Consider the following 13193-nt stretch of genomic DNA (forward strand, 5'->3'; position numbering starts at 1 on the left):
CAACTTTGCACTATGAATTGGCCATTACCATCACAACATAGAGAAACAATAATCCTAGCATGACAATTCTCACAAGATATACAATAAAATACTTAAAATAAAAAATAAAGTTAGTTAACAAATTATGAAAAAGATGTATACAACATACAAAGTTTGATACTTGACACAACTTACCATGATATATGTTGGTGTCTTCAAGGTAGGCGGTAGGCACCCTCAATGCAATCAACCATCTCCGGTTCTATGACTGCTGCCACCTGCTCCTCCACAGGCGTCAAGTCTTCATGGATGTCTGGACCCCAACCAGTTGACATTGCAGCCTCGGGTTCTTCCTGGCTGATAGTACCTTCCTGGTTTGCCACCTGGGAGTAGGGAAAAATTCAAAAGGTTTGCGTTGAATTTGTGTTACTTCTTAAAGTGTTGCACGACACAAGGAAACCTTGTGCCATGCAACAAGTTGTACCACACAAGTCCCTTTCGTGTAACGCAATGAAAAAATGGCCTTACACCCTGTCCTGCTGTTACACAGAGCTTTGCCTAGTTGCGTGCAGCACGGTAAATATGGCACTGCTCATGTGAAAACAGCTGTGCAGTGCAGCAATATTTTTTTTTTAATGTAACAAACAGTCCATGGCGTTTTGTAAATCTGGCCGTGTATGTCTCACAATCGAGTCCATATCTTGACAAGAAAAATGTGGGCACTCCTACAGGAAAAAAAAAAAAAAAAAAAAAAAAAAAAAAAAAAAAAAAAAAAGGAAGGTCAGCGCTAAGACATTAAAGTGAGTGTGACTGGTTGCATCGTTATTTGCGACAGATGCCATTTCCAGATCCCATTTAGCAGTGCAACCAATTACAGAATCGCAAAATTCTGCCACTAGATTTTGTAAGTAGCAAATAAGAAATCACAGTTTGCAACTCGCAAACCTCATGCTCAAGGCAGTCGCAGTTAGCGAATAGTCGCAAAAAGGCCAGTTTGCGCATCCAGATTAGCACTGATTCCATACAGGTGGGAAGCAGTTACAAACTATAAAAGCAGACCCAGAATGCATCTGGCTTTACCACAATGGCTGCACTCTGTGTGATAACATGGAAGAGGCGGTTACAGGCTGCCCAGCAGAGAAGGAGGAGGCAGAGGAGGAGACAGGAGAGGATATTCAGAACTAGGCAGATCATATTTCAACAGACAGAGAATTACATTTTGAGAAATATAGGCTGGGTAGCACAGCGATCCTAGAGCAGATAGGACTGCTCAAACCTCAGCTAGAAAGTTGTACCCTGCACAGCTGCACCATCCCCACACATGCAAGTGCTGTGCTCACTGCACCTTTCGGCCTCGGCTAGTTACCAGGGTGGTGGGATTGCTGTTGCTGGTGAGGTGTCTAAGTGGCTTGTCACGTTTCCTCAGACTGTTCTTAGATGCCATATTCTCACACGTGCACAACTACATATACCTTCCCAGGAATGCTGAGGAAATACAGAACACCAAACTCAATTTCTGTTGGCTAGCCAACTTCCCCCATGTATTATGGTGTGTGGATGGGACACATATGCCCATGTGTCCTGCACAACTAGAATTTGTTTTCTGCAATAGGAAAAGTATGCATTCCTTGAACATCTAGGTAGTTTCGATGTCCACAATGTAATTACGGATATTGTGGCAAAATAACCAGGAAGCACACATGATGCATATGTATCTAGGCACATTAGAATACACCTACGCCTGGAACGTGGAGAGTTTGAGGATGGATATTTAGTAGGTGATGTATGCAAATCTTCAAAATTGCAGACATCTGTCACTGCATAACCAGTTAATGCCATGCTCACAAACACATCTTTGTTACACAGGTGAAAGTGCATATGCGTGGAGGCCATGGATCCTGACTCCATACCTATCCCCTGCAAATATGAATGAGAGGTGCTACAACATAACACATCGGCGCACCAGAGCCATTATCAAAAGGACCTTTGACATGCTAAATCATGTTTATGATGCTTGCACAAAAGTGGAGGTGCACTCCAGTATGCCTATAAGATTGCATGCAAAATTGTGGCTACCTGTGCCATCCTGCGTAAAATAGCAACCAGTCGTGGGCTACATGTCAACATAGATGACACCGAGTTAGAGGATGAGGAGGAAGAGCCACCACTACGACAGCCTGGGGATGGTAGCACAGCAATGGAGGGTAGAAGTCAACGGGATCACATTGCAACCCATTACTTTTCTAGGCAATTGAAAACTGACACTGCCCTCACAAATAACACACACACACAGAGCTAAGCAGTCCAAATCAAACATCCTTTCAATTTAGGTTATCTTTTTGTAAAGTGTTAAGTGCAAATATAATGTTCAGTATATGGGGTTTGGGGTTACATCGCCCAAAACATGTTAGTCATGTGTATCAGAAAAAAAAATTAGTCCATCACACCCTCCTACCGCTAACATGGCCTTTGCCAGGTTGGTCCACAGATGTGCTGCGGGCACTGCTACGTTGAGATTGCGGGCATCTGAGGCTGAAATGCTGCTTACACTTGACAGCTCCTCACTGTTGTGAGGAGTGTCACCATTGTCTCTTGCTGCCTTGGAGGTCTGTAGGAGATCCACTGCTGCAGTAATGCGGCCTAGTCCCCTGGCCACATCCCCAGCATCATGTCCCAAATCCACCTGGAGTGTGACTGAGTCACGACAACCATGTCGTAGATGTGGCCAAATGGCCTACTGACTGACTGACTCAAGTAGTCCATTCATGCAGCAGCGCTGCGCTCATGGCGCCTTACATGGGCACAGTTTGCCACCATTTCCCTACATAGGTAATTTATGGCAGTGGTGAGGCTGACGCTATTGCCCTTCATGGTAGCCATATGTGTCCCCAGACTCCCAAATCCCTGTGTGAGGGTCTACTGCATGAGATGTAGTTTTCAATATGCGCAACTGTTTGTTTTGCAGGTGTTGATTCCTGAGAAGAGATGACTCGAGACCCAGGAACAGTTGTGTGTTGCCTTCCTCCTCACCAGCATCATGCACCTGATGACACCTTCTGTGCCCATACCCTGGAATTTGCTGTGGTTGAGTCACACTTGGCTGTGTTTGTGGACTAGAAGGCAGGGTTACATTCTTGTGGTCCATTTCTGTGTGCTCTGTGGGTTCAGGGTCCGTGCAAACATGGGGTGGTGGGTTGCACTCCTCTGTTTCCATGTGGACTGGCTCCTTTGTTGCCATGTGGGCATCATCATCTCCCTCCGCACTGGGGTTATATATGGGTACCTGAGGGAGATCTATGGGACATAGGGGATATATTGTAAACACCCATTTCATGTGTAGCCCAATTAAATCACATTTCACCCCTAAGCTGATTACTGGACTGCATTACCCATAATGCACTAGACGTGCACTGGACATATTGGCTTGGAATTTTCTGAATGATGCAAGCATTTTGGATTTGTTGTTGTGTGCATGGAGCCCTGTGATGTGTGAAAAGGTCATAGGTGCCACTTACCTTTGGATGTTCCTGGTGCTGAACTGTCAAGGTCCCCAATTCACATGACAGCCTCTGGCTCCAAGGTGGTCTCGACCATGATTTCTATTGCTGTGGGTGGTGGTACTATGGATGGTCCGCCGCCTGTTCCATGTGATTCCTTCAGTCGCTCCACTATCTTTTCTTTTGTTCCTGACCTAAGGTCATACCACCTTTTGCGTACTTCTTCTACTGAGCAGTGGCTGACTCCAATGGCATTTATTTTTGTCTGTATTTTCGGGGAGGGTAGTCAGGTACGGTCATTGCAGCCCTCCCAACAACACATCATGGTGCAGCCAGCACTCCTCAGTGAGCACTTCCAACTCCTTTTCAGAAAACTTTAGTTTCCTCTTACTCCCGGTGTCCTTTGTTTGGCTAGCCATGGCTGCAGGTGCTCCTCTCTGCTTTGTGAGCCTCTGCTGTGTGTGCTGGATCATCTCCTCCCACACTCATGGGAAGCACTTCCTGGTTCAGGGGTCATTCCCCAGCACCAGGAAGTGTAGTTTTCATGTTTTTTTTTTTTATCTGTTTGCGACTCGCAGTCGCATTTTGCGATTAGATAACCAACCCATTCGCAATTTAGGTAATCGATTTTGCGATTACGCAAATTGCGGAATGAATGTGTACCGAAACACAAATCCTTTGGATTCGCAATTACAGACTCACAATTTTTTTTCTTTCATATATGTGGCCCTTGGAGCAATGAATGTAACCAGTACGTAATCCCAGCATTAGGTCTTTACAAACACCACTACTGTATCATGATTCTGCTGGTTGTTTTTCCTCACTGTTGATTTCTATGCCGGAGTAAGTCTCCACAACCTGCTTAACCAGTACAGTGCCTCATACGAGCTGGTCTCGTAATCGCATGAGACCAGCTCATCCTCCACCAGGCTCACCGACCCCACCCGAAAGCATGTCTCTTCCGACCTGGAGGTGGGACGGGAGAGGCATGAAAGGAAAGGAAAGACCTTTCCTTTCATGTCTCTCTCAGCATTTCTGCCACCCGATCTCAATGCGATCGGGCAGCAGAAATGCCCACTAGACACCAGGGATTTTTTTTTTTTTTTTAAATATATTTTAATAATGGGAGCGTCCCCCTGGGCAAGGGTCGCTCCCTAGGGGAGTAATTACTTTTAAGGCCTTTTCTGCCCGCCCTGGGGCCAGATCGGCCTATTGTTATTAGGCTGATCTGCTCCCGGGGAGGGGGGGCAGAAACCTCTAGACACCAGGGATTATGTATTAATATTTTTTTTTTTTGCAGGAGGGGAGCGACCCCTTAGGCAAAGGTCGCTCCCCTGGGGGCAAACTATTTTTAGGCCATTTCTGCCCTCCTTGGGGGCAGATCCACCTAATTTTATTAGGCCAATCTGCCACCAAGGGGGGCAGAAACCACTAGACACCGGGGGGTGGGGGGGAGGGGTGGTGGTGGGGGATTAAAAAAAATATATATATTTATGTATAAGGGGAGCGGTCCCTTAGACAAGGGCTGCTCCTCAGGAGAGCAAAATATTTTTAGGCCCTTTCTGTCCCCCTGGCGGCAGATCTGCCTATTATAATTAGGCCGAGCTGCCCCTGGGGGAGGGAGGGGCAGAAACCCCTGGACACCAGGGATTTTTATTTTTTGTTTAATTTATTTATTTTTATATATGGGGAGTGACCCCTTAGGCAAGGGTCGCTCCCCTTGGGGGGGGGCATATTGTACTTAGGCCATTTCTGCTCCCCAGAGGGCAGATTGGCCTGTTTCTATTAGGCCAATCTGCCCTCAAGGGGGGCAGAACCACTAGACACCAGGGATATTTGTTTGTCAGTTTCATGTAAGGGGCGAGTGACCCCTTAGACAAGGGTCGCTCCCCTGGAGGGGCAAATTTGTTGTAGGCCATTTCTGCCCCCCTTGAGGGCAGATCTGCCTATTGTAATTAGGCCGATCTGCCCCCCAGGGGTGGGGGCAGAAAACCCTAGACACCAGAGATTTTTTTTTGTTTGTTCTTTTTTATTTATTTATATGTGGGGAGCAACCCATTAGGCAAGGGTCGCTCCCCTGGGGGGCAAATTTGTTGCAGGCCATTTCTGCACTCCTTGGGGGAAGAAACCCCTTGGCCATGCAGAAAAATCCACAAGACTTAAACACATCGGAAAACCATACATCTGGGTGATTCCAGGGTGGTGTGTTTCATGTGCTCCCCGCATCATTTTTTTTACCCACAATGCCATGCAAACTGCCAACTTTTCTGGAAATCACACATATCTCCCACATTTTTGTGATGGAATCTTCCGGAATCTGCAGGAATCTACAAAATTCCTACCACCAAGCATTATCTCTTCTATACTGATAAAAATTCTGCCCGTCTTGTCAGCTTAAAAATATGTTTTTCCAAACTGCCATTTTGGACCCGCTTTGGTTCCCCCTCCGTTTCAATTTTTTTTTTGGCTCTGCCCTGTCACAGGCACTTGACCCACCTACACAAGTGAGGTATTTTTATCGTGAGAGTAAGGGGAACGTTGGGTGGTAGGACATTTGTCCCAGTGCGGTGATCCCACACAGAAATGTGCGAATGTGTGATTTTTTTAAATCTAAATTTGAGGTTTGCTGAGGATTCTGGGTAAGAAAACATTGGGGGAATCCACGCAAGTCACACCTCCCTGGATTCCTTCAGGTGTCTGCTTTTCAGAAATGTTTTAATTTGGTAGGTTTCCCCTATATGGCTGCTGAGCCATGAACAAAAACGCAGGTTTTCACCCCACCTCCCCGCAATAACAAGTAGTTTAGTATTTAATAATTTTGATGTGTCAACATAGTGTTTTGGGCCATTTCCTTTCGCAGGCACTAGGCCTGCCCACACAAGTGAGGTGCCATTTTTTGTCGGGAGACTTGGGGGAACGCTGAGTGGAAGGAAATTTGTGGCTCCTCTCAGATTCCAGAACTTTCGGTCACTGAAATGTGAGGAAAAAAAGTGTTTTTTTGGCCAAATTTTTATGTTTTCAAAGGATTCTGGGTAACAGAACCTGGTGAGAGCCTCACAAGTCACCCCATCTTGGATTCCCCTATGTGTCTACTTTTAAAAAAGGCACAGGTTTGGTAGGTTTCCCTAAGTGCCGGCTGAGGCCAAAATCCACAGCTAGGCACTTTCCAAAAAACACGTCAGATTTCAATGTAAAAATGTGATGTGTCCATGTTTCGTTTCCTGTCGCAGGCATTAGGCCTACCCACGCAAGTAAGGTACCATTTTTAATCGAGAGAGTTGGGGGAACGCAGAATAGCAGAACAAGTGTCATTGCCCCTTGTCTTTCTCTACATTTTTTCCTTCCAAATGTAAGACAGCGTGTAAAAAAGACGTCTATTTGAGAAATGCCCTGTAATTCACATGCTAGTATGGGCACCCTGGAATTCAGAGATGTGCAAATAACCACTGCTTCTCAATACCTTATCTTGTGCCCATTTTGGAAATACAAAGGTTTTCTTGATACCTATTTTTCACTCTTTATATTTCACCAAATGAATTGCTGTATACGCGGTATAGAATGAAAACCCATTGCAAAGTGCAGCTCAAATATTGGCTTTGGGTACCTAGGGTTCTTGAGGAACTTTCAAGCCCTGTATATCCCCGCAACCAGAAGAGTCCAGCAGATGTAACTGTATATTGCTTTCAAAAATCTGCCATCGCAGGAAAAAGTTATAGAGTAAAACATTGAGAAAAATGTATTTTTGTTCACCTCAATTTCAATATTTATTTATTTATGTTGTTATTTTCTGTAGGAAAACCTTGTAGGATCTACACAAATGACTCCTTGCTGAATTCAGAATTTTGTCTACTTTTCAGAAATGTTTAGCCTTCTGGTATCCAGCATTGGTTTCACACCCATTTCTGTCACTAAGTGGAAGGAGGCTGAAAGCAACAAAAAACAGTAAAAATGGAGTAAGTCCCAGTAAAATGCCAAAATTGTGTTGAAAAATTGGGTTTTCTGATTCAAGTCTGCTTGTTCTGGACAGCTGGGAAGCTGGTGATTTTAGCACTGCAAACCCTTTGTTGATGCCATTTTCAGGGGAAAAACCACAAGCCTTCTTCTGCAGCCATTTCTTCCCATTGTTTTTTTTTTTTTTTTAAACGAAATGTTTGCTGTATTTTGGCTAATTTCTCGGTCTCCTTCAGGGGAACCCACAAACTCTAGGTACCTCTAGAATTTCTAGGATGCTGGGGGAAAAAAGGACACAAATTTGGCGTGGGGAGCTTGCATGGACAAAAACATATGAAGGCCTAAGGACAAACTACTCCAAATAGCCAAAAAAAGGCCTGGCACCTGAGGGGGGAAAAGGCCTGGCAGCGAAGGGGTTAACCTATCAAGATTCTCCCCTACCTGCTCTTTATGGCATCAAGCAGGTTGTCACGTGGCAAACAAACCCGGGCATATTTCTCACCATAACATCATTCCACGACTTCACCCACCCTCATCTAACTGAACTCTTTAACCATGACATCTCTATTCCACTTCCGAACCCAAACTTCTATGTGCCACCTGCACCCAAGCGAGGGCATTCGCCCCCCTTGAACTCACTTCACTGGCCCTCTCCCCTCCTGAATTGGAGGGCAGCTATCCTCATACACAATGTCAAAGCAGCATTCCCTCCTTGTTCATCTTCCTCGTCCGCTCCTCAATGGGTGAGAGAGCATCTCTGGCCACAGAAATTATTTTGCTATCCAAGCAAAAACTAAAAAAACTAACTATAAGTATGGCCGACTTCCTCTTCCTGCTGCTTTTTATTAAGAGGAGGTTTATACATTTCTAAAATAAACAACTGGCTTTCCTGATATGTTAGCATAATGATTTTAATAGTGTTTATATTATTGGTTTCGCTCTCGTGAGCTGTTTTATTTTTGACGGCTAACCCTTTCCGCTGTGTGAGCAGTTGATTGGTGTTCGGCAGTAGTGGCCTGTGCAAACACATGCTCTGCCTGTTTCAATGTCCCTGTTTTGAGACTCTGTGCAGTTGCCAGGGCTGGACGATGGAGTGCCGCAGAAGCATTCTGCTTCAGCGGATGTGTTGCATGCGGGCCAAGTCAAAACCTGCTCTAGTGGTCCATTTTGGTCAAGTGTTCTTTTCAACCTATTTGGTAGGAGTTCAGAAACCACAACAGAAGGTTGCAAGACAATGCATCATGTTGGAAGCAGCTGGCTACCAGACATAATTTAATAGCGATGAGGTTGGATCTCAGCTTTGGGGTTCCCAAGAGGTGCAATTGTGTTTGATGTTTACCCAGTGATTTTATCTGGCCAATATGGAAGAAAATATTAATAATAAGCTTGATCCAGAAGGACAGCAACTGAGCCTGCTTCAGGAGACAGAATAAAAATAGATTCAATTCAACAAATGATTCATGATACTGTGGAGGCAGCTTTTGCTGCAAGAGAGGACCCTCCCCCTGCTAAGGATCCAAGACGGTCTACTCCTCCCCGATATTAGTAGGGGTGGCATTGATAAAGACAAGTTCCAGGGACGTTATCAGCAATGTCCTGAGCTATCTGAAGTGCTGCAGCACTGAAGGGACACTTTGGTTGTGCCTCTAACTGCAGATCCGCCGGAGTGGTTTTTCCAGTCACTATCAGAGTAAGGAGCCTTCCTTCTTCATTCCTCAGTCAGAAAGGTTATGCTGCATGGATGAACTAATGTTGACAAGCAGTCATTTCCAAGGTACCTTGCTAAGCACTATCCACCTCAGCAGCTTGCAGAAAAGTTTCCACCTATGGTTAATGTTGATTCTCCGATTGCGGTGCTGTCTGCTCATGTTGTGATCCCCTAGAGGCTGCAACACCATCGACTGCTTGTATAAAAAGGTCTTATGCAGCAATAAAAAGGTATTTTGCAACATCGGATTTGGCAATCAGAACCAGCGATTATTGTAATTATACAACTGAATTCCTGCTGAAAGACTTTCAGACCCTAGCTGATCAGAATCAAGGGGAAGATTTTGCTGATATAGTGTCTATTATGGAGCAGCAGGTGAGATTCTCGGCAGATGATACCTTTGATGCACTGGGCACAGCAGCTTCAGCTTCATGGGAAGCCATCACTTCTAGGGGGCATCTCTGGATGATCTCATGGAAGGCAGACTCAGCCCAGATTGGGATGCAGATGCATTCCCCATTTGCTGGCGATAAGCTTTTTGTTTAGCAGCTGGGGGAGGTCAACTGAGGATCTGAAGCTCCTAACCCTTACAAGGCCTGTAACTCAAGGGAGGGGATTCAATTTCAGAAGAGCTTTCACTCCAGCACTCTATGTGCTTTATTTTGGTTAAAACGTTCACTTATGAGGTAGAAACTGCACACAAGTGCCGTAGGCAACGACAGTGGTAGACGACTCAATTGAGAGTGAATGAGGGTTCAATCTCGGCCAGTGCCTTTGTAAAGCATGTAGGTTTGACGTGAAGTCCTACGTGTGATGCATCATGCCCCATCTACACTGGCATTTCAGATCCACAGGCCCGTCGGAAACTTCGTCTTCCCCCACTTCTCTATAAATCTAACTGCCTCCAGCCAGGTACTATCAAATAATAAGTGAAAACATATTCCCTGAATGGAAGGTTGTGAAATATGGCAGGAACTAGCCAACATGCATTGGAAAGACTAGAAAAAAAATTCTTGTAAGGAAACCAGAAGAGATTCGACAGATTTTACTGAATACTTGGCACAATACAAAAACACTTCAGCACTTCAAAAACACAGCTGTTGCCTAAATACACAGTAAATGTTTTATTTGGGTGAAATGGAAACCAAGCCTACTGTTAAAGGTACAGTGGTGTTTTTCATTCAGAGATTACATTTCAGTGGAGCACCAGTGACGCCCAACAGTGGCGTTTTAAGATTTGCCAGATTGACTGCTGCATGAATAGGGCCGTCCATAGCTGCAGCTCAGCTTTTTCTAAACAAAATATGGATTTTATAGTTACTACCAGATTGTGAACATTTGTGAATGTGCAACGTATTTTTAGGGCTGGTGTTAGCCAATATGTTTTGATGTTACTATATTTTATATATATATATATATATATATATATACACACACACACACACACACACACACACCCACACACACATACACACACACACACACACAGGCTTTAATTCAGCCTTCTTCACCCACCCATTGGTTTATTGTGCCATTCACATTTTTATTTCGCCCACTACCGCATACAGCCTAGGGCAGTGATTCAGCCTACTTTAGCCATTGACTAACTTCACTGTGAATGATGCCAATCTGCTCTTTCATAAGGCACATATACACACAAAAAGTAACTCCCTTCACTAGGAGGGTCTGCTATAGTAAAGTGTGCTTTCTGAGGCCAAAACAAATACTTCTGCTTTTAGCCAATGTTTACTTTTTATATTGGCAAGAATCCAGCAGCTCCTCAAAAATAAAGTTTTACAAAAAAACATTGCAAAACAAGCACTGACAATCCTAAAAAGCTACCACTCAACAAATGCCAGATGTTAGCTTTGCTAATGCTTGTTTAAATTTTGGAAACTATCTGCATATGTTTTTTAGCTCTGGCTGAATTTCCAGGTGCAGCAGAAATGTGCAGATCCATCAAAGTGGAAGGAGGAGGGACGAAGGCTAAGAAGCTGGGGCTACAGTGAGTGATATCAGCACAGGCTAACAACACTACGGGCACTGACCGGGTTACTCATTAAATATAAAAGCAGCTCCACTGAGATCCAGCCTGACCTTAGGAGTAGATACCTGCATAATGAGACTTTGCTACAAAGCTGTCCTCAGTCACTTTATCCTTTACCCTTTCTCCAATTGAGTGTGCACTTCTAGGTGGATATGAAGGTTTAATGAAAAGTATGTAAGGCTGCAGATACCATGGCATCATGATGAGGACCTACTTTTTCTTTGTCAATTACACTTCATTCTCCATTCACCTTTCTTCCATTACCTCATCCAGATCCTCCATTACTGTCTTGTAGCATTAGGTTGTACACAGAATGCAGCACACATAGAAAGAGCAAAAAACGAGGCAATATAAAAGCATTTCTCCTCGTTGTGCCATGCTAACGCTGGGTGGCATTAGATTTTGGTGCTTCCCCAGGTTTACGAAAACTGGTAAATCTGGGGCAGCGTTGAAATGCAATAAGTATTGCTGTGGCACGCCTAAAGCAACCCCCATTGCACGCCCCTTCCACGCAAAGTGCTGTGTGTAAAGGGGCCGTATTAACAAGGTGGCGGTAAGGCACAAAAAGTGGCTTAACGCCACCTTGTAAATATGGAACAGTGCATGGCGCCACTGGAGCGTCACCAGAAGTGTTACTCCGGTGGTGATAGGGCCTTGTAAGTCTGGCCCATAGTTTTGATTTTCATACTTTGTACAGATTTCATATTTTACCTCTGCATATTTTACTTCCCTTTTTCACCGGTTTTGTTACAATTGTTTTAAAGATTTGAAAACAATGTTCACACTCACAAGAGTTCAGCTTGTGGATGGTTGTTCTGTGCAAAATTCTCACTCATTCGAAAATGTAAAGGTGCACTATGAGTTCTTGTCAACAGGAACTGCATATGCTAGACCTGGGCTTGCTTTAGTAGAACGATTCAAACAAGGAAATAGCTTGTGAAAGAAAATCTCAGTGCTGAACAGTGGATTCATAGTGATATTGAGTCAATTGTAGGAAAGGTCACTGAGTAGGTACCGCACAGATAGCAATGTGTATTCGATCTGCTCTAGGGTGCAGACCATAAGTCAACCTATGCAGAGATGAACGCAGCCATCATGAGAGTAGCCATGTGGGCGATATAGGGGGTCCAAGCTTTTGCAGATTGCCTGTATTCCCTCAAGCAAGATAGACCGAAATGCTGGGAATGTGGTGGAGCCTGGAGAATGACTAAGTTAAACGTTTACTTGTGATCCAAACCATATATGAGGTGCCGGACTGTGAAAGGCATTGTCCATCACGTGCTGAAGACATTTTCGTGCACTCTACCACGTTGCTGGTTTAAAGAGAGCATCTGCCTGAAGAAAGCAGCTGGCAATGGACCTGCACTTCCACAGTAGATCAGGTGCAAAGTAGGTTCTTTGAAGCTGGACTCTTCCCGTTGAATGATGCTGTGTTGCCCAGGTCTGCGAGCGTCATTTAGTCTCCATGAATTTGTGATGTACAGTATGTCACGTTTCACACATGCCCCACAATCTAATGGTTTATACAGAATCTGTGGATTTCAACACAATAATATCAAACTCAAATTGCCATCATGTGTGCATGCGTTTCAGTTCTTCCCTCTGCTAAAAGAAACACATGGCTACATGGCAGCACACCACTTTCCACTTTTTCAACAGACATGATGAGGTGCAAAAACAAGGCAACCAAGTGACCCTGAGAACTAACATTAACCTTATTGCTGATGCTGGAGTAAGGATCAACTTTGGTCAAAACGGTTCACAACTGGTGAATAACAACAACAATTTACAAAGCCTGTTGGCCTGCAACTTGGCTGCAAGCCCTTTGGCTTTGTCCACGCTTCCTCTATTTTTTCATGGGTTTTGCAAAACGTTATTGTTAGGAAAGCTGCTGGGCCGTCGTCAATCTGAAAAAAAAAACAGTGACGAAAAGCAAAATTATAATTTTTTGCCTCACACAGCGTACATTGTCTTAATAGTCCCTAAAACTGAAGGGAACTACTTGGTGCGT

At 44.4% G+C, this 13193-nt stretch overlaps 1 long non-coding RNA gene across 1 annotated transcript in view; it reads right to left on the reverse strand.

Annotated features, from left to right (window-relative positions):
* Window positions 1-10313: 10313 nt before the first annotated feature.
* Window positions 10314-13193, reverse strand: part of LOC138283499 (uncharacterized) — a 32136-nt gene continuing 29256 nt past the window's right edge. Inside the window, exon 3 of the long non-coding RNA XR_011201276.1 lies at window positions 10314-13089. This is a non-coding gene — a long non-coding RNA (uncharacterized lncRNA). The remainder of the gene's footprint in view (window positions 13090-13193) is intronic.

This window comes from Pleurodeles waltl, chromosome 3_1, assembly GCF_031143425.1.
Source record: "Pleurodeles waltl isolate 20211129_DDA chromosome 3_1, aPleWal1.hap1.20221129, whole genome shotgun sequence".
NCBI classification, from domain to species: domain Eukaryota; kingdom Metazoa; phylum Chordata; class Amphibia; order Caudata; family Salamandridae; genus Pleurodeles; species Pleurodeles waltl.